The sequence below is a fragment of the Pongo pygmaeus genome, chromosome 7 (genome assembly GCF_028885625.2).
Source record: "Pongo pygmaeus isolate AG05252 chromosome 7, NHGRI_mPonPyg2-v2.0_pri, whole genome shotgun sequence".
In the NCBI taxonomy this organism is placed as follows: domain Eukaryota; kingdom Metazoa; phylum Chordata; class Mammalia; order Primates; family Hominidae; genus Pongo; species Pongo pygmaeus.
The window spans coordinates 59,160,098-59,188,054 of record NC_072380.2 but is presented as its reverse complement, the minus strand read 5'-3'; the positions used below and the strand labels follow the sequence as shown (position 1 = coordinate 59,188,054).

Here is a 27,957-nt window from a genome sequence, read left to right as displayed (position 1 = left end):
TTTTAGATTTAGGGGATACATGTGCAGGTTTGTTAAATGAGCACATTGCACGATGCTGATGTTTGGGCTTCTACTGATGCTGTCACCTCAACAGTGAACACAGTGCCCAGTAAGTAGTTTTTCAATCTTGCCCTCCTCCCTCCCTCCCCTCTTTTGGAGTTTCCAGTGTCCATTCTTCCTACCTTTATGTACATGTATACCCAGTATTTAGCTTCTACTAACAAGTGATTACATGTGGTGTTTGGTTGTGTTTCTGTGTTAATTCACTTAGAATAATGGCCTCCAGCTGCAAAGGCCATCGATTTCATTTTTTATGGCTGCAAAGTATTCCACGGTGTGTATGTACCACATTTTTTTTAATCTAGTCCACTGCTATAGGGCACCGAGGCTGATTCCAGGTCGTTGCTATTGTGAATAACAGTAAAGCCCATTTCTACACAGAAGCATTAAAGTACAAAACTGTCTTCCTTAAATAAAGAGCACAAAAGTCTTGTGCGTATCTCAAAAGGTCTTAATTGTCTTTAGCGATACACCAAAGGTTCATGAACTTAGAAATGAGATGAGTCTACTTATACATAATGTTGGCCAACAACATTATTTAAGTATTTAAGAGATAGCCAACCATAGTGTGGTCTTCAGGCTGTGTAGGAAGGGTTAAGCCAACACCTGTTTTTGCCCTCCAGGTTATTCACACTTTAATATAGTAACAATGACATAGCTTAGCATGTTTTTTAAAAATAGGAAATATATACACCAAAGATTATATAATCAGTTTCTGACTTGCAAACAGTTTAGGACATAACCAAAAAGGTACACAGATTAGCATGAAAGACTTTGCCATATGACACTCATAATCTCCCTGCAACTGCCCTTCTTGTTATCAGTTCAGAACAGAGGTGCGGCAACTGGCCTGGACAGGCGCCTTCTCTAAGACAGCATCAAGACGTAGGTTCCTAGGGTTCAGGAATGTTTTTCTAATTTATTCAGATATGCCTGCCACATGACTACCCAATGGTCACCCCCTTTTTTCCATCTTCTCCTTCTCTCCACTTCATGGGGACATACTTCCACAGTATCTGGACTTGATTCAAAATTATTTTTCTCAGAGAAACAATATTATAAATGTGGCTATGAGGAGCCGAAGTCCCATTATCAGTAAAATGTTATAATGCATTAGTATAAAACAGACTTTTGGGGGCTGGCCTGGGAATGCAGCTATGATTTCCACTGCTGTTCTCTGGGAAAATGCAGTCTAAGTTCTAAGCAAAGAACTTTTGGGAAACAACCTGTTCATACTTAAGGGTGTGTCCTTTGAAACCAGAAAGCAAAAAGTAGCAAAGTGGGGACATAAAAACACCTTAATTTATATTTACTATGCTGGCTGGGTGCGGTGGTTCATGCCTGGAATCTCAGCATTTTGGGAGGCTGAAGTGGGAGGGCTGCTTGAGGCCAGGAGTTCAAGACCAGCCTAGACAATATAGCAACACCCCTTCTCTATCAAAAATTTAAAAAAATTATCTGGGTATGGGGGTGTCATACACCTGTAGTCCCAGCTACTCAGGAGGCTGAGGTGGGAGGATCACATCAGCCCAGGAGTCTGAGGCTGCAGTAAGCTGTGATTGTGCCACTATGCTCCACTCTGGGCAAAACAAAGCAAGACCCCATCTCTATAAAAAAAAAAATGAAACAAGAAAATAAACTTACTAAGCTTTACTCCTCATCCCATGACCTGTGACAACTTCTACTCCTAAATATCCACCTGTAGATTTAAATTACAACATGTAGTTTAGCCATTATAGGTTGCTGGCTAACCAAAGGATTTCATTCCTCAAGTAAGCCCAAGTACCTAGGGCTAAAACAGTTCTGGCTTGGAAGCAATGCTTACTTCACAGATAGAGCCCCAGATTAAACCCAGTGTCTCTAGAGTAGAATGAAGCCAATGAATGGAAGAGGTGGAGGCAGGCTGAGATTCAGTATGGAACAATCATTAGGGAAGCTAAGCCAGTAAACAAAAATTGCACATCCAGCCAGCCAGCCCCACTGAGGCCATCTAAGATCAGCCAGCTATCTTCAGATCTCAGTTGTGGTTCTATGCTTGAGGCTGCTAGGCCTACAGGCAATTCTCATTGGCTGGCTTCTCTTTGGCCTAGCAGAGATGGAAAATCGTCCCTGGCTGACAATAGATAATGTAACAGGAGTTGGTATGGCCTTCAGAGAGCATTAGAAATTGGGCATCTGTGTAGGGTCATATAAAAACTCATTAACATACCTATACCATCTTTAAAATCTTAGAAAACTAAGAGTTTTTGCTTCTATTATTTTATTTAGTTCCCATAACAACCCTGTCAGATAGACAGACTATTGTCAACATTCTGACTTGATGAATGAAAAAGTAAGGCTCTGAGAACTGTCCAAAATTTCTTTGCTGGAAATTACAGTGTGGTATTATTTCCATGCTACTGTAATTTCTACCAGATGGAGAAAGAACTCACATTCACAGAGTGGCTTGATAACCATCCCCTCGAGAATGTCTCAGTGGCCATTGAGAGGATACAGGCCATGTATACAGAAAATCACAGGTCTCCCTTTACAAAGAAGCCACATCATATAATGCAAAGAATACACATACCCCACTCTCAGCCCCAACTATTAGCACCTCTATTAAAATGGAATATACACAGGAAGGAACATGAGTTCCATTACACTTCAGCTGTTAACAGTATAGATTTTTAAGAAATTACTTCTTCTATTGCTCAATTTTTGAGGAACCAAATTAAAAGTTACTAGATTATATTATTATACACAAGTATCTATCTCCCAGTTCCTTCTGTAGAATGTGTCTATTTCCCCAATGAGATTTTAGTGATGCAAGGGACTGGAGTTGAATCTTCTATTTATTGAATCTCTACAATATGCAATAAGTGCTAGGCACATCCTAGGCACCAAGAGATACATACTGGAATGAATATTTCTCAATTCTTTCAGAAAGTCATTCTTATCTTGGAATTGTTATTTTATGGAAATAAAGTGGCATGGCTGGATTCATTTCTAACATATTCTAATTGCTTTATTTCTAGGAGTCCATATACAGCTTCTACAATCTACCCTTTGGGAAAGTCAAATAATGATCATAAGTACAGAGTGGGAGAAAGGCTAGCAAAACAGAGATAGAAGACAGAATAGAAAGGAACAGATTATACCACTTTATACCACTTGTTTACTCATAAGTACTCTAGGTTAGATCAAGACTAAGATTTAGGGGAAAAAAATTGCTATTAATTTCTAGAACAAGAAATGGAAGCATAAAAGTCTGGTATTTCCAAATGATCAAACTTACAGGCCACCTGCTTTTGAAAATTTAATTGGGCAATATGTATTTAAACACAAAGCAGAGAGGAGGTTGCAAGATGGCTGAATAGGAACAGCTCCAGTCTACAGCTCCAAGCGGGAACGATGCAGAAGACGGGTGATTTCTGCATTTCCAACTGAGTTACAGGGTTCATCTCACTGGGGCTTGTCGGACAGTGGGTGCAGCCCACGAAGTGTGAGCCAAAGCAGGGCAGGGCACTGCCTCACCCAGGAAGCACAAGGGGTCGGGGAATTCCCTTGCCTAGGAAGGGAAGCCTTGACAGACGGTACCTGGAAAATCAGGACACTACCACCCTAATACTGCGCTTTTCCAATGGTCTTAGCAAATGGCACACCAGGAGATTACATCCCGCGCCTGGCTAAGAGGGTTCCATGCCCACGGAGCCTAGCTCAATGCTAGCACAGCAGTCTGAGATCGAACTGCAAGGCAGCAGCGAGGCTGCGGGAGGGACGTCCGCCATCGCTGAGGCTTGAGTAGGTAAACAAAGTGCCGGGAAGCTCGTACTGGGTAGAGCCTACCACAGCTCAAGGAGGCCTGCATGCCTCTGTAGATTCCACCTCTGGGGGCAGGGCATAGCTGAACAAAAGGTGGCAGACAATTTCTGCAGACTTAAACGTACCTCTCTGACAGCTTTGAAGAGAGTAGTGGTTCTCCCAGCACGGAGTTTGAGATCTGAGAACGGACGTACTGCCTCCTCAAGTGGGTCCCTGACCCTCGAGTAGCCTAACTGGGTGACACCTCCCAGTAGGGGCAGACTGACACCTCATACAGCCAGGTGCCCCACTGAGACGAAGACTCGAGAGGAAGGATCAGGCAGCAACATTTGCCGTTCTGCAGTATTTGCTGTTCTGCAGCCTCTGCTGATGATACCAAGGCAAACAGGGTCTAGAGCGGACCTCCAGCAAACTCCAACAGACCTGCAGCTGAGGGTCCTGATTGTTGGAAGGAAAACAAACAAACAGAAAGGACATCCACACCATAACCCCATCAGTACATCACCATCATCAAAGACCAAAGTAGTTAAAACCACAAAGATGGGGAGAAACCAGAGCAGAAAAGCTGAAAATTCTAAAAATCAGAGCGCCTCTTCTCCTCCAAAGGAAGACAGTTCCTTGCCAGCAACAGGGCAAAGCTGGACAGAGAATGACTTTGACAAGTTGAGAGAAGAAGGCTTCAGACGATCAGTAATAACAAACTTCTCCAAGCTAAAGAAGGATGTTTGAACCCATTGCAAAGAAGCTAAAAAACTTGAAAAAAGATTAGACGAACGGCTAACTAGAATAAACAGCGTAGAGAAGACCTTAAATGACCTGATGGAGCTGAAAACCATGGCACGAGAACTACGTGATGCATGCACAAGCTTCAGAAGCCGATTCGATCAATTGGAAGAAAGGGTATCAGTGACTGAAGAGCAAATGAATGAAATGAAGCGAGAAGAGAAGTTTAGAGAAACAAGAGTAAAAAGAAACAAACAAAGCCTCCAAAAAATATGGGACTATGTGAAAAGACCAAATCTACGTCTGATTGGTGTACCTCAAAGTGACAGGGAGAATGGAACCAAGTTGGAAAACACTCTTCAGGATATTATCCAGGAGAACTTCCCTAACATTCAAATTCAGGAAACACAGAGAATGCCACAAAGATACTCCTGGAGAAGAGCAACCCCAAGACACATAATTGTCAGATTCACCAAGGTTGAAATGGAGGAAAAAATGTTAAGGGCAGCCAGACAGAAAGGTCGAGTTACCCACAAAGGGAAGCCCATCAGACTAACAGCAGATCTCTCGGCAGACACTCCACAAGCCAGAAGAGAGTGGGGGCCAATATTCAACATTCTTAAAGAAAAGAATTTTCAACCCAGAATTTCATATCCAGCCAAACTAAGCTTCATAAATGAAGGAGAAATGAAATCCTTTACAGACAAACAAATGCTGAGAGATTTTGTCACTACCAGGCCTGCCATACAAGAGCTCCTGAAGGAAGCACTAAACATGGAAAGGAACAACCAGTACCAGCCACTGCAAAAACATGCCAAATTGTAAAGACCATCAATGCTAGGAAGAAACTGCATCAACTAATGAGCAAAATAACCAGCTAACATCATAATGACAGGATCAAAATCACAGATAACAATATTAACCTTAAATGTAAATGGGCTAAATGCTTCAATTAAAAGACACAGACTAGCAAATTGGATAAAGAGTCAAGACCCATCAGTGTGCTGTATTCAGGAGACCCATCTTATGTGCAGAGACACAAATAGGCTCAAAACAAAGGGATGGAGGAAGATCTACCAAGCGAATGGAAAACAAAAAAAAAGCAGGGGTTGCAATCCTAGTCTCTAATAAAACAGACTTAAAACCAACAAAGATCAAAAGAGACAAAGAAGGCCATTACATAATGGTAAAGGGATCAATTCAACAAGAAGAGCTAACTATCCTAAATATATATGCACCCAGTACAGGAGCACCCAGATTCATAAAGGAAATACTGAGAGACCTACAACGAGACTTAGACTCCCACACAATAATAATGGGAGACTTTAACACCCCACTGTCAACATTAGACAGATCAACGTGACAGAAAGTTAACAAGGATATCCAGGTCTTGAACTCAGCTCTGCACCTAGCAGATCTAATAGACATCTACAGAACTCTCCACCCCAAATCAACAGATTATATATTCTTCTCAGCACCACATCGCACTTATTCCAAAATTGACCACATAGTTGGAAGTAAAGCACTCCTCAGCAAATGTAAAAGAACAAAAATTGTAACAAACTGTCTCTCAGACCACAGTGCAATCAAACTAGAACTCAGGATTAAGAAACTCACTCAAAATCCCTCAACTACATGGAAACTGAACAACCTGCTCCTGAATGACTACTGGGTACATAATGAAATGAAGGCAGAAATAAAGATGTTCTCTGAAACCAATGAGAACAAAGACATCACATAATAGAATCTCTGGGACACATTCAAAGCAGTGTGTAGAGGGAAATTTATAGCACTAAATGCCCACAAGAGAAAGCAGGAAAGTTCTAAAATTGACACCCTAACATCACAATTAAAAGAACTAGAGAAGCAAGAGCAAACAAACTCAAAAGCTAGCAGAAGGCAAGAAATAACTAAGATCAGAGAAGAACTGAAGGAGACAGAGACACAAAAAACCCTTCAAAAAATAAATGAATCCAGGAGCTGGTTTTTTGAAATGATCAACAAAATGGATAGACCGCTAGCAAGACTGATAAAGAAGAAAAGAGAGAAGAATCAGATAGACGTAATAAAAAACAATAAAAAGGATATCACCACTGATCCCACAGAAATACAAACTATCATCAGAGAATACTATAAACACCTCTATACAAATAAACTGGAAAATCTTGAAGAAACGGATAAATTCCTGGACACATACACCCTCCTAAGACTAAACCAGGAAGAAGTTGAATCTCTCAATAGACCGATAACAGGCTCTGAAATTGAGGCAATAATTAATAGCTTACCAACCAAAAAAAGTCCAGGACCAGATGGATTCACAGCCAAATTCCACCAGAGGAACAAAGAGGAGCTGGTACCATTCCTTCTGAAACTATTCAAATCAATAGAAAAAGAGGGAATCCTCCCTAACTCATATTATGAGGCTAGCATCATCCTGATACCAAAGCCTGGCAGAGACACAACAAAAAAGGAGAATTTTAGACTAATATCCCTGATGAACATCGATGTGAAAATCCTCAATAAAATACTGGCAAACCAAATCCAGCAGCACAACAAAAAGCTTATCCACCACGAGCAAGTTGGCTTCATCCCTGGGATGCAAGGCTGGTTCAACATACGCAAATCAATAAATCTAATCCATCACATTAAACAAAACCAAAGACAAAAACCACATGATTATCTCAACAGATGCAGAAAAGGCCTTTGACAAAATTCAACAGCCCTTCATGCTAAAAACTCTCAATAAATTAGGTACTGATGGAATGTATCTCAAAATAATAAGAGCTATTTATGACAAACCCACAGCCAATATCATACTGAATGGGCAAAAGCTGGAAGCATTCCTTTTGAAAACTGGCACAAGACAGGGATGCCCTCCTTCACTACTTCTATTCAATATAGTGTTGGAAGTTCTGGCCAGGGCAATCAGGCAAGAGAAAGAAATAAAGGGTATTCAATTAGGAAATGAGGAAATCAAATTGTCCCTGTTTGCAGATGACATGATTGTATATTTAGAAAACCCCATTGTCTCAGCCCCAAAGATCCTTAAGCTGATAAGCAACTGCAGCAAAGTCTCAGGATACAAAATCAATGTGCAAAAATCACAAGCATTCCTATATACACCAACAACAGACAAACAGAGAGCCAAATCATGAGTGAACTCCCATTCACAATTGCTTCAAAGAGAATAAAATACCTAGGAATCCAACTTACTAGGGATGTGAAGGACCTCTTCAGGGAGAACTACAAACCACTGCTCAATGAAATAAAAGAGGACATAAACAAATGGAAGAACATTCCATGCTCATGGATAGGAAGAATCAATATCGTGAAAATGGCCATACTGCCCAAGGTGATTTATAGATTCAATGCCATCCCCATCAAGCTACCAATGACTTTCTTCACAGAATTGGAAAAAACTACTTTAAAGTTCATATGGAACCAAAAAAGAGCCTGCATAGCAAAGACAATCCTAAGCAAAATCACCAAAGCTGGAGGTATCACACTACTTGACTTCAAACTACACTACAAGGCTACAGTAACCAAAACAGCCTGGTACTGGTACCAAAACAGAGATACAGACCAATGGAACAGAACAGAGCCATCAGAAATAATACCACACATCTACAACCACCTGATCTTTGACAAACCTGAGAAAAACAAGCAATGGGGAAAGGATTCCCTATTTAATAAATGGTGCTGGGAAAACTGGCTAGCCATATGTAGAAAGCTGAAACTGCATCCCTTCCTCACATCTTATACACAAATTAATTCAAGATGGATTAAAGACTTAAATGTTAGATCTAAAACCATAAAAACCCTAGAAGAAAACCTAGGCAATACCATTCAGGATATAGGCATGGGCAAGGACTCCATGACTAAAACACCAAAAGCAATGGCAACAAAAGCCAAAATTGACAAATGGGATCTAATTAAACTAAAGAGCTTCTGCACAGCAAAAGAAACTACCATCAGAGTGAACAGGCAACCTACAGAATGGGAGAACATTTTTGCAATCTACTCATCTGAAAAAGGGCTAATATCCAGAATCTACAAAGAACTCAAACAAATTTACAAGAAAAAACAAACAACCCCATCAAAAAGTGGGCGAAGGACATGAACAGACACTTCTCAAGGGAAGACATTTATGCAGCCAACAGACTCATGAGAAAATGCTCATCATCACTGGCCACCAGAGAAATGCAAATGAAAACTACAATGAGATACCATCTTACACCAGTTAGAATGGCAATCATTAAAAAGTCTGGAAACAACAGGTGCTGGAGAGGATGTGGAGAAATAGGAACACTTTTACACTGTTGGTGGGACTGTAAACTAGTTCAACTATTGTGGAAGAGAGTGTGACGACTCCTTTAGGATCTAGAACTAGAAATACCATTTGACCCAGCGAGCCCATTACTGGGTATATACCGAAAGGATTATAAATCATGTTGCTATAAAGACACATGCACACATATGTTTATTGCAGCAATATTCACAATAGCAAAGACTTGGAACCAACCCAAATGTCCATCAATGATAGACTGGATTAATAAAACTGGCACATATACACCATGGAATACTATGAAGCCATAAGAAAGGATGAGTTCATGTCCTTTGTAGGGACATGGATGAAGCTGGAAACCATCATTCTCAGCAAACTATCACAAGGACAGAAAACCTAATACCACATGTTCTCACTCATAGGTGGGAAGTGAACCATGAGAACACTTGCACACAGGGTGGGGAACATCACACAGTGGGACCTGTCATGGGTAGGGGGAGAAGGGAGGGATAGCATTAGGAGATATACCTAATGTAAATGATGAATTAATAGGAGATATACCTAATGTAAATGATGAATTCATCATCAATGAATAATGATGAATTAATGATGAATTAATGTGCACACCAACATGGCACATGTATACATATGTAACAAACCTGCACGTTGTGCACATGTACCCTAGAACTTAAAGTATAATAAAAATAAATAAATAAACACAAAGAGGAATGATGATATTCAAACACACAAGAAAGAATATTTCCAGTTGTCTCCTAAAATGATTTTTCATTAGTCCTTTCATCATTCTTACTTTTTCCCTTTTGTTCTGTTTTTTGAGATGAAGTTTCGCTCTGTTGCCCAGGCCGGAGTGCAGTGGTGCAATCGCAGCTGACTGCAACCTCCGCCTCCCAGGTTCAAGTGATTCTCCTGCCTCAGCCTCCCGAGTAACTGGGATTACAGGCACCTGTCACCATGCCTAGCTAATTTTTGTATTTTCAGTAGAGACAGGGTTTCACCATGTTGGCCAGGCTGGTCTCAAACTCCTGACCTCAGGTGATCCACCAGCCTCAGCCTCCCAAAGTGCTGGGATTACAGGCGTGAGCCACCACACTCAGCCAATTTTTACTTAAAAAAGCTTAAAATATCATCTATTTATTCTATTTCCTTCCCTTCTTTGTGTTAATGTGCATAGCAGACTTAATCACTGCATATGTAATTATCAATTCACTTCGTCTGTATAATTCATGTACCATGAGTTCACACTTTATTATATTAATTATTGAGTTTTAGTTTAAGGCAAAAGCTACTTTTTCTTATCTTCTAATTAACAATAGAAAAATGACAGAAACATTTCCAAACACTTGGAAACTAAACAACACACTCCAAAATATCTATGGGTCAAACAGGATGTCTCAGGAAATTAAAAAAAAAATGCATTAAACTGAATGAAAATGAAAAGATTACATATCAAAATTGGTGGGATGAAGTGAAAGCAGTGCTGAGAGGGAATTTTATAGGGCTAAATGCATACATGAGGTCTTTCCATGCCTAATGCAGCCATGGCTGGTGGTCCCAAGAAGCATCTAAAGTAGGTAGCAGCTCCAAAACATTGGATGCTGGATAAATTGCCCAGTGTGTTTGTTCATTGTCCATCCACCAGTCCCCACAAGTTGAGAGAGTGTCTCCCCATCATCATTTTCCTAAGGAACAGACTTAAGTATGCCTTGACAGGAGGTGAAGTAAAGAAGATTTGTGGCCCAGCGTGGCAGCTCATGCCTGTAATCCCAGTACTTTGGGAGGCCGAGGTGGGCGGATCACGAGGTCAAGAGATCAAGACCATCCTAGCCAACATGGTGAAACTGCGTGTCTACCAAAAATACAAAAATTAGCTGGGCGTGGTGGCGGGCACCTGTAATCCCAGCTACTCAGGAGGCGGAGGCTGAGCCAGGAGAATTGCTTAAACCCAGGAGGCGGATGTTGCAGTGAGCCAAGATCATGCCACTGCATTCCAGCCTGGTGACAGAGAGAGACTCCGTCTCAAAAATAAATAAATAAATAAAAAATATATAAAAAAAGAGAAGATTTGCATGCAGTGGTTCATTAAGATCGATGGCAACGTTCAAACTGATATAACCCACCCCGCTGGATTCATAGATGTCATGGGCATTGACTAGATGGGAGAGAATTTTCGTCTCATCTATGACACCAAGGGTTGCTTTGCTGCACATCGTGTTACACCTGAGGAGCCCAAGTACAAGTTGTGCAAAGTGAGAAAAATCTTCATGGGCACAAAAGGAATCCCTCATCTGGTGACTCATGATGCTCGCATCATCTGCTACCTTGATCCCCTCCATCGAGGTGAATGATCCCATTCAGACTGATTTGGAAACTGGCAAGATCACTGATTTCATCAAGTTTGACACTGGTAACCTGTGGATGGTGACTGGAGGTGCTAACTGGGGAAGAATTGGTGTCATTACCCACAGAGAGAGGCACCCTTGATCTTTTGATGTGGTTCACGTGAAAGATGCCAATGGCAACAGCTTTGCCACCTGGCTTTCCAACATTTTTGTTACTGGCAAGGGCAACAAACCATTAATTTCTCTTCCCTGAGGAAAGGTATATGCCTCACCACTGCTGAAGAGAGAGACAAGAGACTGGCAGCCAAACACAGCAGTGGGTGACATGGTCTCTTGGTGACAAATTAGATCTCTGTACATAATTAAAAATAATGTGGCATGATTAATAAAAATAAATTTAAAAAAATGTGTACATGAGAAAAGGTTCAAATCAACAATTTAGGCTACCTCTCCAGGAACTTAGGAAAACAAGAGCAAAATAAACCCACAGCAAGCTGAGAAAAGGAAATAATAGATTAGAGCAGAAGTCAATGAAGCTGAAAATAAAAAATGAAGAAAATCTATGAAACAAATCTGGTTTACGGATAAGATCGATAAGATTGACAAATGTCTAGCAAGACTGACAAAGAAACAGAGATCATGTGAATTACCAATATCTGGAGTGAAAAAGGGAATATCACTATAGACCATGTAGACATCAAAAGGATAACAAGGGAATACTATGGACAAGTTTGCACACAAAATTTGACATGTTTAGTAAAATACCCAGTTCCTTGAAAAACTACCACAAGTCACCCAGTATAAAACTGATTATTTGAATAGCCCTATGACTACTAAGTAAATTGACACTGTGATTTCAAAATTTCCCAAACAGGTATCTCCAGGCTCAGACACTTTCATTATTGAATTCTACCAAACACTTAAGAAACAACTAGTATCAATTCTCCATAATCTTTTTCACGAGACAGAAGAGGAGGGAATACTTCCCAATCCATTTTATGAACATAGAATTACGCTGGTATCAAAACAAAAGAGTACAAAAAGAAAACTATAGGCCAATATGCTTTATGAATATAGATGTAAAACTCCTTAGCAAATAAAATTCAGTAGTATGTAAAAAATATATATACATCATAACAAAGACGAGTTTATTCCAGGGATGCAAAGCTAGTTCAACATTTGAAAATCAATCTATGTAATCTACCACATTAAATTATAAAGAAAAAATCATATGATCACATAGATCAATACAGAAAAACCACTTGACAAAAATAAACACCTTCTCATGTTAAAACTTCTCAGAAAACTAGAAATTGAGGGAAATTTCCTCAATTTGGTAGAGAACATCTATAAAAAACCTATAGTTAATATTATATTTATTGGGGAAAGACTGAAAACTTTCCTCTAAGATTAGGAACAAGCCAGAATGTCTATTCTCACTTCTGTTATTCAGTGTATTACTGGAAGTTCTAGCCAGTGCAATAAGGCAAGAAAAGGAAAGAAAGGGCGTATAGATCAGAGAACAAGAATTAAACTAAACCTATTTACAGATGACATGATTGCCTATGGAGAAGTTATGAAAGAATCTACAAAAAACTTCTAAAACTAATAAATGAGTTCAGCAAGGCTGCAGGGCACAAAAATCAACACACAAAAATCAATTATATTTCTATATACTAGCAAACTAGAATACACGGACACCAAAATTTTAAAAAACAACACTTTTTATAATTTCAGAAAAAGAAAGAAAAAAAGGCCAAGCACAGTGGCTCACACCTGTAATCCTAGCACTTTGGGAGGCCAAAGAGGGTGAATCACTTAGGTCAGGAGTTCGAAACCAGCCTGGCCAATATTGTGAAACCCCATCTCTACTAAAAATACAAAAATTAGCTGGAACGCTTGAACCCAGGAGGCAGAGGTTGCAGTGAGCTGAGATCGCACCACTGCACTCCAGCCTGGGCAACACAGTGAGACTCCATCTCAACAAAAAAAAAAAAAAAAAAAAAAAAAGAAAGAAAGAAAGAAAGAAAAGATAAAAAGAAAGACTTTGGTGTAGATCTAACAAAATACCTGTAAGAGTTGTATGCTAAAGCTACAAAATGCTAGTGAAAGAAATAAAAGAAGAATCATACACATGAAGAGTCATACTGTGTTCATGAACTGAAAGACTTCATTATGTCATACAATTAGTAGTTCAATTCTTTCCAAAATAATATACATTTAACACAATTCCTACTGAAGTTCCAGAAGATTTTTTTGTAGAGATAAAACTACTCTAAAATTTATATGACAAGGCAAAGGAACTAGAACAGCTAAAACAATTTTGAAAAAGAATACAGTGCTATGAACCTGATTTCAAGACATATAGCTTCTGTAGTCATGACTGTGTGATGGTACAAAGAAACACACACAACGATCACTGGAACAGAACACCCAGAAATAGATCTATGTGATTTTTGACAAAGGTGCAAAAGCAATTCATTGAAGGGAAGATGTCCTTTTCAACAAATGGTGGAGAAATTGGACAACCACAGGTAAAAAACAGAAAAACCAAAACCTTCCACCTAAGTCTTACACCTTGTATGAAAAGTAACTCAAAATAGATCATAGAGTTAAATACAAAATGACACAGGAGAAAATCTTTTGGATTTACAGCTAGGTGAAGAGTTCTTAGACTTGACATTCAAAAACACAATTCATAAAAGGAAAAACTGGTAATTTGAACTTCATTAAACTTAAAACTTATTCTGGGAAAGACCTCGTTGAGAAGATATGAAAAATATAAGCTAGAGATTGCAATTAAGGACTAGTATCCAGAATATATTAAGAACCCTCAAAATTTCACAATAAAATAGCAAACAATCCAATTAGAAAATGAGCAAAAAACACGAACACATATTCACTGAAGAGGATAAATAAATGGCAAATGAGCACATGAAAAGATGCTTGATGCCATTAGCATGCAAAATAAAAATAAAACCCTAAGCCTCCCAACCAACTGGACAGAACCCTCTTGGCCAAAGGGACCCCAGAGAAAGCCTAAAAAAACGAAGTCCTGGGCCATGATAGGATAAGAGGTTGGTTATGCCTCAGTATGCTCCTTCCTTATTAACCTTTAACCAGAATTCTTTCCTAAGGACTAAGCGGAAACCAACTCCAGAAAACAAGAAACAGATGATTCATTCCTTTATCGCCTTCAGCCAATTATCTGAGGCCAAAACCAGGCTCCCTCTCCCTCTTTGAAGTTTTGATGTGACAGCCCACCAGCTTGACAATGCATCCCTTCCTAAAAACTGACCACCATATCTCTGCACCAGTTCTGACTGACTAGCAGAGGATGTGCTATGAGGGTTTTCAGGTCCTCTGTTTCACCTTTTGATGCCAGAGGGCCAAAAATTCCACCCCTGGATCATGCTAATGCCATCATTTTTTTAACATGTGACCTATGAAGAGGCAGGAACCTCAGTTGTGCTTTTTTCATAAATCTTCATGACTCCTTCTATAGCTTATTGAATATGTATACTTAGCCAACCCATAGGGCATAAATACCTATGTTAGGCTTTCCTCCCTTAAAGTGCTTGTTCTCAGCTTTTGCCAAAGGCTACATTTCCCAGCCTGCACTGTGCCACCCTTTATGAGAAATAAAGCTCTCCTTTCCAAATTTTTGAACCTCATGATTCTTCAGTTGACAAGCATTAGGGAAATGCACATTAAAACCACAATGAGATATCACTATCAGAATAAAAATTTAAAAATAGTGACAACATCAAATGCTAGTACGGAGAAACTGGATCACTCACACATTACTGGTGGCAATGTAAAATGAAATAGCCACTCTACAAACCAGTCTGGCAGTTTTTAAAAGAACTAAACATGCAACAACTATAGGACTCAGCAATTGCACTCTTGGGTATTTATCCCAGAAAAGTGAAAACTTACCTTCACACAAAAACTTGTAGACAAATGTTCATACCAGTACTATTCATAAAAGTTGGACGTCCTTCCATGGGTGAATAGTTAAACAAACTGATATACCCCCATGCCATGGACGTCCACTCTGCAGTAAAAAGTAACTACTTATACATGCAACAACTGGGATGAATCTCCAGAAAATTATCCCGTGAAAAAAGCCAATTTCAAAAGGTTACAAACTATATGATTCCATTTCCATAGCATTACTGAAATGCAAAATAATAAGAACATAAAATAGACTAGCAATTGCTAGGGGTTCTGGAGGGTGACAGGGTGGAAGAAAATAGTATGCCTGTAAAGAGTGGCAGGAAGGATCCTTTGGTGTTGAAACTATTACAGCTTGACTACATTCATAACAAGATCTGGTTTTTACATTGTATGACAGTTCTGCAAGATATTACCCTTAGTGGAAACTGGGTAAAGGATACATAGGATCTTTCTGTATTACTTTTCACAACTGCATGCGAATCTACAATTACCTCAAAATAAAAAGTTTAATTAAAAATCTCTGCACTTGGATGCCTCTCATCAGCTCCAGGTGTATACATTAATTGAAAGATTTTCAAGCAGGGGAAGTGCTTTGATTTACTTTTTTAAAAAAAATCCTTAGCTACTGTGTGGAATCTGAATTAGAAACCAGTGGGACAGGTATTCCAAGGGAGCGGTAAGTCTTCTTTAATGTCAGCTTTCCCCCTTCAGAAATCTCTGCTCTGATTCCTTATCACTCTCCAGTCACTCACGCAACTCTGGGCATTCACATGGTCTCCTCAGATTTGCCTCTGGTTACATTCACTACAACCCTCATCCAGGTACCCATAAAATAACAAATGGTTGGCAACCACCCACCCAGCCCAGAATTTTCGCTTTCACAGTCTTAGTCATTAGAAAATGAAAGTTAATCTCTGGTGTACATGGGGATGTTAGACAAAGATTAAAAAAAAAAAAAAAAAGAAAATGACAGTTAAGACGACATTGCTTACAGAAATCTTCTTCCTTAATTAAGAAAACTTTGCTGTAGTTTCTTCTTGAGACTTTGTAGACCTTCATTTGATCAGGAGAGACAGCAAGTGCATGTGTGTAACTGATTTGACTGGGGTTTCCAGAATGTGCCTGGGGGACTTTCAGTAAAGATCAGATAGGAGTATGTGTATGCATGTGGATTAGGTAAGTATAGTATAAACATATTTATTTTTCTGAGATGGTGTCTCACTCTGTCGCCCAAGCTGGAGTGTAGTGGCGCAATCTCGGCTCACTGCAGCCTCAGCCTCCCGGGTTCAAGCAATTCTCCCACCTCAGCCTCCCGAGTAGCTGAGACTACAGGTGTGCACCACCACACTCAGCTAATTTTTTTGTATTTTTAGGAGAGATGGGGTTTCGCCATGTTGGCTAGGCTGGTCTTGAACTCCTGACCTCAGGCAATCCACCTGCCTCGGCCTCCCAAAGTGTTGGGATTCCAGGTGTGAGCCACCATGCCCAGCCCATATTTTTTTCTAATAATTGATAATTACTGTAAAAATAAGATAAAACTACTACATTTCTGAGCTTGTATGTGAAATGTGCAAGAATTGCCATAGGCCTAATTCTGAATGTTGCTAGCATTAACATAAAGGAAAATCACCTACTAAATATAGTAATTTTTAAAAGTTCTTCCATTCACTATATTTTAAACTGTTTCAAAAGTATTTCCCTTCTCATGGGAAGATATATACACTACTGTGGTGAAAAGCAAGTGTCTGAGTCAGAAAGACCCAGGCTGGAGTCCCAGCTCAGCATCCTACTGGTGGTATAGACATGAGCAAGTTTCCTCACCTGTAAAACAAGAATGGCTCCAATTTCTAACTCTTAGGATTATTGTGAAGATTGAATAAGATAATTCATGTAAATAATTCAGTACAAAGACAGGTTGGTAGTATGTTCTTTTAAGAGTGTTAATTGGTTGGGCACAGTGGCTCGTGCCTATAATCCCAGCATTTTGGGAGGCCAAGGAAGGCGGACCACTTGAGGTCAGGAGTTCAAGACCAGCCTGGCCAACATGGTGAAACCCCACCTCTATTAAAAATACAAAAATTAGCCAGGTGTGATGGTACACACCTGTATTCCCAGCAACTTGTGAGGCTGAGGCAGGAAAATCGCATGAACCTGGGAAGCAGAGGTTGTAGTGAGCTGAGACTGCGCCACTGCATTCCAGCCTAGGCAACAGAGTGACATGCTCAAAACAAGAGTGTTAATTAAAACCACTGTTTTTTTAATAAAGTAAAATCAGAAAAATTCCATTATCCATTAACTCAGCTAATAGTTATTTCATGAACACCTACTATGTCCCAGTCACAAAGTTTCATAAAACAGGCCCTGACTTAAAGCTGACTACCTATCTAGGGGCAATGGGGGAAAGACAAGAAGAAAACGAAGAAGGAAATGACCACAGAGGGTGGTAAGTAGTACTGGTAATACTGTAAATCATGCAGATTAGAAGCATGCCTTGGAAGATAGTCTTCTGAACTAAAGATGTAGTTAGAGAAAGTTCCTAAGAGGAGGCAATGCCCAGCCTTTGTAGGCTGGCCACAGGGCCAGAAGAGGGCTAGGGACTGCCTAAAAGAGGGTCAAAATATTTTATTGTCGTTTTGCAATTATATATATTTTTGAATGCCTTTCTTGGTAAAATAAGTTTTCAAAAAATATCACCCTGTAGTAACAGGGATACTTTTTAAATAAAATTCAAAAGTAAGTTAAAATAACCAATTTTACTTTCCTTTTCACTTACTTGAATATAAAAAGTTAGCAAATTCTTTTTGGATGACATCAATATTTATTTTCCCCTATGCTTCAGGCTGGCCTACACACTCTCCATCAAATGAGAAACCGAGAGAACACTTTTATCACTTCTGTTTCATTAGAAGTTTTGGTTCTAAATTAGCCTTATAACTTTCTCATGATATTATTCAAGAAAGTGTTTAGGATTCAAACCTTGTCTCAGCACAGTCCCTCAAACTGTGAACTACACAAGTTCCAAGGGTTTATTTACCTCCAATCAAGCATAATGTGGGGGAATAACACAGTCAACTTGGAGCAATAAATTCAGCAAAACTGTGCTTCCCTTGTCCTCTTATTTGTTCTCTCTCAGGGCCATAGAATATTTTTACTTCTTTCTTTAAAAGTTGGGTTAGGATAAGAAGGAAGCCAGTCCAATCCATAATCCATGCACTAGAAAGGCCAGGCCAGCTTCCTACCATGGAGAGAGAGGAACCCAGCTGCTAGTAGGCAGTCCTAACAAGGTTGCAGGTCTCACAACAAGCACTCAAACCAACACCTGATAGTGTCCCTTGGGAAAAGGGGATTTTTTTTTTTTTTTTTTTAAGGAGAAAAGTGAAGGGCCTTAAGATTGTCAGGTATGCACCAAACCCCACTTCCCAGGACTGAATACAGTCCCCTCTTGGACACGAGTCTTGATTTATAAAGCATTTACGTGAGTGGATTAGAAAAACACCAGAATAACAGTCAAGTGGGCAAAGGACATGTCCAGAAAAACCACAAAAAAGGACATATGACTTGCTTGAAAAAGTGTTCAATCTCTTTAATTTAAAAAATGCAAATTAAAATGAGATGTCATTTATCTTTTAAAGTGAAATAAAATAACAATTAATAACACTGAAAAGTCTCAGCACTGCCTTGAGCCCCAGGTAGGATGGGCCCTGTGTGGTCCTTGTCTGGCTAAGGGAGGTGGCCTCGCTCTGGGCACTGCATACCCACTGTCTCTTCTGTGCCTTTTAATGATGTAAGAAAGGACTTACATATGATGGTGTGCTGATAAGGAAAAAATTACCAGTATATAAAATCTTAATATATTTTTAAAAAGGTTAATCTCTGCTAGTGCAGTAATGGGTAGTTTCTAGTCTCTTTATCTATCACATCTCTCAGCATTTTTTTCAAATATCCCACAATAGGCTGGGCACGGTGGCTCACGCCTGTAATCCCAGCACTTTGGGAGGCTGAAGCGGGTGGATCACCTGAGGTCAGGAGCTCGAGACCAGCCTGGCCAACCTGGTGAAACCACGTCTCTCCTAAAAAAGGAAAAATTAGCTGGGCGTGGTGGCGGGTGCCTGTAATCCCAGCTACTTGGGAGGCTGGGGCAGGAGAATCACTTGAACCTGGGAAGTGGAGGTTGCAGTGAGCCGAGATCGTGCCACTGAACTCCAGCCTGGGTGACAGAGTGAGACTCCGTCTCAAAAAAGAAAAAAAAAAGAAAAAAGGCAAAACCAAAACAAATATCCTACAGTAATCATTTCTTGCCCTTATTATTGGAAAAAAATAAATCTATTCATAAAGAGAAAAATATGATTCAATTTATATAAATTTCCTTTTGAAGGCTTTGGTTTACTCTCTATTTTATAAAGCAAGACAGAGAGCTATATCAAATTTATAGAGGCAAAAACTGAAAACTCAATTATTAAATATAATTACTGGGACCAGAATAAAGCTGCTCAAAACTGAGAAAGAAAAACAGCAGTCTCTGACAATGAACATTAATTTACTTACTTTGTTCTTTTTTTTTTTTTTTGAGGCAGAGTCTCACTCTGTTGTCTAGGTTGGGGTGCAGTGGCATGATCACATCTCACTGCACCCTCCACCTCCCAGGTTCAAGCAATTCTCTCGCCTCAGCCTCCCTAGTAGCTGGGACTATAGGCACCTATCACCATACCCTAGCTAATTTTTGTATTGTTAGTAGAGACGAGGTTTCACCATGTTGGCCAGGCCGGTCTCGAACTCCCGACCTCAGGTGATCTATTGCCTTGGCCTTCCAAAGTGCTGGGATTACAGGCGTGAACCACCACGCCCAGCCTTAATTTATTTTCATACTATTTTCTCCTTCCAAAGTTAATCTTCTCAGCAACCTCTGGGAACTCCTATTTTTTCTTTATTCTTTTTTTTTTTTTTGAGACGGAGTCTAGCTCTATCGCCCAGGCTGGAATACAGTGGCACAATCCCGGCTCACTGCAACCTCTGCCTCCCAGGTTCAAGCAATTCTCCTGTCTTAGCCTCCTGAGTAGCTGGGATTATATGCGCGAGTCACCACGCCTGACTAATTTTTGTATTTTTAGTAGAGATGGGGTTTCACCATTTTCCAGGCTGGTCTCGAACTCCTGACCTCAAATGATCCGCCCGCCTCAGCCTCCCAAACTGTTGGGATTACAGGCGTGAGCCACCATGTCTGGCCCTGTTTTTTCATTCTTTAAAAAAATTAATATACTAATTTTTAGAGTAGCTTTAGGTTTATGAAGAAATGAAGCAGAAATACTGAGAGTTCCCATATACCCTCTCGCCTATCTCAGTTTCCCTATTAACGCCTTGCATTAACGTGATATATTTATTACAGCTGGTGAGCCAATATTGACACATTATTGAGTAAAGTTCATAGTTTACACTGGGTTCACTCTCTGTGTTGTACAGGTCTATGGGTTTTGGCAAATGCATAATGACATGTGTCCACCATTACAGTATCATACAGAAGTTTCACTGCTCTAAACATACCCTATCCACCACCTATTCATCTCTCCCTCCCTCTAAACCCCGTGGATCTTTTTAATATTTCCATAGTTTTGCCTTTTCCAGAATGTCATACAGTTAGAATTATACAGCATGCAGCCTTTTTAGATTGGTTTCTTTCACTTAGCAATATGCATTTAAGGTTCCTCTATGTTTTTTCATGGCTTGACAGCTCATTTCGTTTTGTCACTGAATAATATTCTATTGTGTGGATGAATATGCACCAGTATGTTTATCCATTCAGCTACTGGAGACATCTCGGTTACTTCCAAGTTTTTGGTAATTATGAATAAAGCTGCTAACGCATTTATGTTCAGGTTTGTATAGGTATGTTTTCAACAATTATTTGGATAAATATCAAAAAGTGCAATTGCTGGATCATATGGTAAGAATATGTGTATTTTTATAAGAAAGTGCTGAACTGCCTTCCAAAGTGGCTGTTCCAATTTGCATTTCCATCAGCAATGAATGATAGTTCTGTTCTTCCGTATCCTTCCCTACATTTGGTGTTGTGTGTTTTGACTGCTGGCCATTCTAATAGATGTCTAGTGGTATCTCATTGCTGTTTCAATTTGCAATTCCCGATGACATATGATGTCAAGCATCTTTTAATGTGATTATCTGCCATCTGTACATCTCCTTAATGAGTTGTCTGTTCAGAGCTTTTATTAATTTTTTAATTGGGTTGTCTGTTTTCTTACTGAGTTTTAAGAGTTCTTAGTATATTCTGAGTACAAGTTCTTTACAAGACATGTGTTTTAAAGACTTTCTCCCAGTCCATGGCTTGTCTTCATTGTCTTAACAGTGTCTTTCACAGAGCAGAATTTAAAAATTTTAACAAAGTTCATCTTGTAAGCTTTTTCTCTCACAGATAGTGCCTTTGGTCACTGCCAAACTTAAAGTCATCTAGATTCTCTTCTATCTTATATTCTAGTTTTATAGTTTCACATTTTACATTTAGGTCTATGATCTATTTTGAGTCACTTTTTGGTGTAAGATCTGTGTCTAGATTCATTCTTTTTTATGTAGATGTTCAGGTGTTCCAGCACAATTTCTTGAGAAGATTATTTTTCCATTAAATATCCTTTGCTTCTTTGTCAAAGATCAGTTGACTATATTTATGTCAATTTCTCGTTCTATATTCTGTTCCATTGACCTATTTGGCTATTCTTTTGCCTGTATCACTGCCTTGATTACTTACAATAATTCTTGAAGTTGGATAATGTCACTTCTCTTTGTTCTCTTTCAGTATTGAGTCGGCTATTGTAGGTATTTTGCATTTCAACAGAAACTTTAGAATCAGTTTGTTGATAACCATGAAATAACTTATATGCATTTTGATTCGAATTACACTGAATCTACAGATCAAGTTGGGAAGAACTGACATCTTAATAACATTGAGTCTTCTTATCTATGAACATGGATTATCTGTTTAGCTCTTCTTTGATTTCATCAGAATTTTGTACATTTCTTCATGTAGATCTTTTATATATATATATTTAGATTATACCTGTTTGATTTTTTTGATGCAAATGTAAATGGCATTGTTTTTATTCTCCAATTGCTCATTGCTAGTATATAAGTAACTGACTACTACATATTAACACATTCTGCAGCCTTGCTATAATCACATCCTAGGTTCAGGAATTTTTTGGTGATTCTCTGGGATTTCTACATACATAATCATGTTATCTGCAAATAAGGACAGCTTTATTTCATCCCCCACAATCTGTAAGTGGTGAAAAGTGCATCCTTCCTTGTCTTGCTCCTGCTCTTAGTGGGAAAACATCTAGTTTCTCACCATTAAGTACGACGTCAGCTGCAGGTTTCTTTGCAGAGGTTCTTTAACAGGTTGAGGATGTGTCTTCTATTGCTAGTTTGCTGACTTTTTTTTTTAACATCAAAAATGGGTGTTGGATTTTGTCAAATCCTTTTCTTCCATCTATTCATAAGATTTGATTTTTCTTCTTTAGCCTGTTGGTGTGATGGATTACATTAATTGTTTTTTGAATGGTAAACTTGGTCAGGGTAGATAATTCTTTCTATATGTGTCAGATTTGATTTGTCAACATGTTGTTAAATATTTATGTATCTACATTCATGAGACACTGGTCCTTAGTTTTCCTTCCTTATAATGTCTTTGCCTGATTTTTAATAGTGGTGTCATAGAATTAGTTATTTGTTCTCTGCAAATAAGGACAGCTTTATTTCATCCCTCACAATCTGTGTGTGGTGAAAAGGGCATCCTTCCTTGTCTTGCTCCTGCACTTGGTGCTTAAGTGTTTCCTTAAGTTTCTATTTTCTGGGAAGGATTATAGAGTACTCCTTCTGCTTCTATTTTCTGGATGAGATGGTAGAAAACAGGTATAATTTCTGCCCTAAATGTTTGGTACAATTTACCAGTGAACCCATCTGCCCTAAATGTTTGGTAGAATTTACCAGTGAATCCAGCAGTGCTTTCTGCTTGGAAAGGTTATTACTGATTTTCTTTAATAAATGCAGGTCTATTCAGATTATCTGTTTCTCCTTGTGCGAGTTTTGGTAGAGTGTGTCTTTCATGTAATCGGTCTATTTCAACTAGGTTAATGAATTTGTGGGCAGAGAGTTCTCCCAAATATTACTTTATTATCCTTTTAGTATCTATGGGATCAGTAGTAATGGTCACTCTTTCACTTTGGATATTAGTAATTTCTGTCTTTTTTCCTTTTTTCTTAATCTGGCTCCACATTTATCAATTTTGTTAATCTTTCAAAGAACAAGCTTTTTTTTTTCTGTTGATTTTCTCTAATTTCCTGTTTTCAATTTCATTAATTTCTGCCTAATTTTTCTTTTTAACCTTTATTTTAGGTTTGAGAGTACATGTGAAGGTTTGTTACATAGGTAAACATGGGTCATGGGGGTTTGTTGCATGTATTATTTCACCACCCAGGTATTAGGCCCAGTACCCAACAGTTATCTTTTCTGCTCTTCTCCCTCCTCCCACCCTCCCTCTTCAAGTTGACCCCAGTGTATGCTGTTTCCTTCTTTGTGTTCTTAAGTTCTTATCATTTAGCTCCCACTTTTAAGTGAGAACATGTGGTATTTGGTTTTCTGTTCCTGTGTTACTTTGCTAAGGATAATAGCCTCCAGCTCCAACCATGTTCCTTCAAAAGACATGATCTTGTTCATTTTTATGGCTGAATAGTATTTCATAGTGTATATGTACATTTTCTTTGTCCAGTCTACTGTTGATGGACATTTAGGTTGATTCCATGTCTTCGCTACTGTGAACAGTGCTGCAATAAACATTCACATGGATGGTGTCTTTATGGTATAATGATTTATATTCCTCTAGGCATATACCAAGTGTATTAGTCTGTTCTTATGTTGCTATGAACAAACACCCAAGACTGGGAAATTTATGAAGAAAAGAGGTTTAATCAACTCACAGTTCTGCATGGCTGGGATGGCCTCGGGAAACTTACAATCATGGTGGAAGGCACCTCTTCACAGGGCAGCAGGAGAGAGAATGAGTGCCAGCAGGGGAAATACCAGTCACTCACAAAACCATCAGATCTCATGAGAACTCACTCACTATCACTAGAACAGCATAGGAAAAATGGTCCCCATGATTCAATTACCTCTACCTGGTCCCGCCCTTGACACGTGGGGATTATTACAATTCAAGTTGAGATTTGGGTGGGGACACAGAGCCAAACCTTATCACCCAGTAATGGGATCGCTGGGTCGAATGGTAGTTCTGCTTTTAGCTCTTTGAGGAATAACCATACTGCTTTCCACAACGGTTGAACTAATTTACACTCCCACTAACAGTGTATTAGGGTTCCCTTTTCTCTGTAGCCTCGCCAGCAACTGTTATTTTCTGACGTTTTAATAATAGCTATTCTGACTGGTGTGAGATGGTATGTAATTGTGGTTTTGATTTGCATTTCTCTAATGATCAGTGATGTTGAGGTTTTTTTTTCTCCATATGCTTGTTGGCCACATGTATGTCTTCTTTTGAGAAGTGTCTGTTCATGTCCTTTACTCACTTTTTAATGGGGTTTTCTCTTGTAAATTTGTTTAAGTTCCTTATAGATGCTGGATATTAGACCTTTGTCAGATGCAAAGTTTGCAAATATTTTCTCCCACTCTGTAAGCTGTTTACTCCTTTGAGTTTCTTTTGCTGTGCAGAAGCTCTTTAGTTTAGTTAGATCCCACTTGTCAATTTTTGCTTTTGTTGTGACTGATTTTGGTGTCTTTGTCATGAAATCTTTGCCCATTCCTATGTCGAGGATGGTACTGCCTAAGTTGTCTTCCAGGGTTTTTATAGTTTGGGATTTTACATTTAATTCTTTAATCCACTTTGAGTTGAGAATTTTTATTATCTTATTTATTAATTATTGGTAAAAATTACTTTGTTCCTTCTACTTATGATTTAATTCACCCTTCTTTTTCTGGTTTCCTAAAGTGGAAGTTTAGATTTACTGATTTAAATACTTTTTCTTTTCTATTGTGTACATTCAATGCTATAAATTTTCTTTACACTGCTTTCACTGAAACTTACAAATTTGGTTATGTTGCATTTTCATTTTCACTTTGTTAAAATATTTTAAATTTCTCTTGAGATTTCTTGATGTGTGTTAGAAGTGTACGTTTAACCTCCAAGTATTTTGTTACTGAGTCCCAATTTAATTCCATTATGGTCTGAAACATACTCTGTATGATCTTATCATTTAAATTTGCTAAGGCACCCAGAATTTGGTCTGCCTTGGTGACTGTTTTGCATGAGCTTGAGAAGAATGTATATCCTGCTGCTGTTGAATGAAGTATTCTATAAATGTAAATTAGATTCTGTTGATTGTGTTGTTCAGTTCAACAACAACTTTATTGAGTTCTGCCTGATGGATCTGTCAATTACTTAGAGTGTTGAAGTCTCCAGCTGTAATAGTGGTTTTGTCTGTTTTTCTTTGCAGTTCTATCAGTTTTTTGCCTTATGTGTTTTAAATCTGTTGTCACATAAATACACATTAAGGGCTGTTACGCCATCTTGGAGAACTGACCTCTTTTTCATTATGTAATACTCCCTCTTTATCTTTGATAATTTTTCTTGCTCTAAAATTGGCTTTGTTTGAAATTAATATAGGTACTCCAACTTTCTTTTGATCAATGTTAGCATCCCTATCTGTGTTTTTATATTTAAAATGAGGTTCTTATAGGCATCTTGTAGTTGAGTTTTATTTTTGTTTAAATCCACTCTGGGCCAGGTGTGGTGGCTCATGCCTGTAATCCCAGCACTTTGGGAGGCCAAGGCAGGTGGATCACCTGAGGTCGGGAGTTTGAGACCAGCCTGATCAACATGGAGAAACCCCATTTCTACTAAAAATATAAAATTAGCCAGGCATGGTGGCACGTGCCTGTAATCCCAGCAACTTGGGAGGCTGAGGCAGGAGAATCGCTTGAACCTGGGAGGCAGAGGTTGCAGTGAGCCAAGATCGCGCCATTGCATTCCACCCTGGGAAACAAAATAACCAAACTCTGTCTCAAAAAAAAAAAAAAATCCACTTTGACAATCTTTGTCTTTTAATTAGAGTTCAGATCACTGATCTTTAAAGCAATTATTGATACAGCAGGACTGATATCTACTATTTGTTACTGTCTTCTATTATTTGCCCTTGTTTTTTCTGTTATTGTATTCTACTCTTTTTCTGCCTATAGTTTTAATTGGCCATTTTATATGATTCCGTTTTTTTCTTCTCTTAATGTAATAATTTTTGTCATATGCCACATAATGGTGGTTCAGTAAATGGCAGACTGCATATATGACAGTGGTCCCGTAAGATTATCATGGAGCTGAAAGATTCTTACTGCCTAGTGATGTTGTCCTGAGAAATTGACTAATAAGGCTTTCTTGGAACTGGAACAGGAATGCATACCTGAAGAAGAGGTAAGAGAAAAGGAAACTGCAGGAGAAGAAACAGAAGTAGAATCCCCAAGAAAATTCCCAGTGAAGGGTTTAGCAGAAGCTTTTACAGACCTCAACAGGCTCCTTAAAAAGTCTTCTGAAAACACAAACTCCAGTACCAAAAGGTTTTCATTAATGTCGAGGAATGTTCACAGTGTATTCTCTGCTTATAAGCAAATCTATGATGATAAAGCAACAAACCAAGTGATCTACCATGGATATATTTCTAAAAAGAATGACATCTCCTCAAGAAGAGCCTCAGGCAGGTCCTTCAGGATGTTTTCCAGAAGAAGGCATTGTTGTCATGGGAAATGACAGCTCCATTCACATTATTGCCCATGAAGGCCAGCCAGTGGGACAAGTTGTAGAGGTAGAACACAGTGTGACATTGATGATCCTGACCCCGTGTAGGCCTAGGCTAATGTTTGTGTATCTCCGTTTTTAGCAAAAAAGCTTTACAAGTTTTTTAAAAAGGTTGGGCACAGTGACTCATGCCCGTAATACCTTTGGGAGGCCAAGGTGGGAAGAACACTTGTGGCTAGAAGTTTGGGACCAACCTGCGCAACACAGCGAGAAACATTTTTAAAAAGTAGCTGGGCATGGTGGCACATGCCTGGAGTCCTAACTACTTGGAATGCTTAAGTGGGAGGGTCGCTTGTGCCCAGGTGTTTGAGGCTGCAATAAGCCATGACTGCGCCACTGCACTCCAGTCTGGGGGATGCACAACCTTGCCTTTAAAAAAAAAAGTTGTAAAAAATTTTGTTTTAATAGAAAAAAATTTTAGAATAAGGATATAAAAAATTTTTGAAATAATTTTGTACAACTGTACAATGTGTGTTATAAGCCAAGTGTTACTACGAAAGAATAAAAAAGTTAAGAAAAATTGTTTATGAAGTAAAAAAGTTACAGTAAGCTAAGATTAATTTATTATTAAAGAAAGAAATGCTTTTTTATAAATTTAGTGTAGCCTAGGTGTTCAGCGTTTATATGAAGTCTACAGTAGTGCATAGTAATGTTCTACACCTTCACATTCACTCACCACTCACTCACTGATGGCCCCTGACCCCAGAACAACTTCCAGTCCTGCAAGCTCCATTACAGGTAAGTGCCCTATAGAGGGGCACCATTTTTAACCTTTATACCATAGTTTTACTGTACCTTTTCTATGTTTAGATATTTTTTTTTTCTCTGACACCATGGTTCTAAAGGTGTTTTGTTTTATATTTGACACAGAGTCTCACTGTGTCACCCAGGCTGGAGTGCAGAGG

The 27,957-nt window shown here is 38.9% G+C and overlaps 1 protein-coding gene and 1 pseudogene across 20 annotated transcripts in view; one reads left to right on the top strand and one right to left on the bottom strand.

Moving 5' to 3' along the window:
• Positions 1-27,957, bottom strand: part of SPIDR (scaffold protein involved in DNA repair) — a 491,719-nt gene that overhangs the window by 180,774 nt on the left and 282,988 nt on the right. The gene's annotated exons all lie outside the window — the stretch shown is intronic.
• LOC129042297 (small ribosomal subunit protein eS4, X isoform-like) lies at positions 10,432-11,556 on the top strand (annotated as a pseudogene).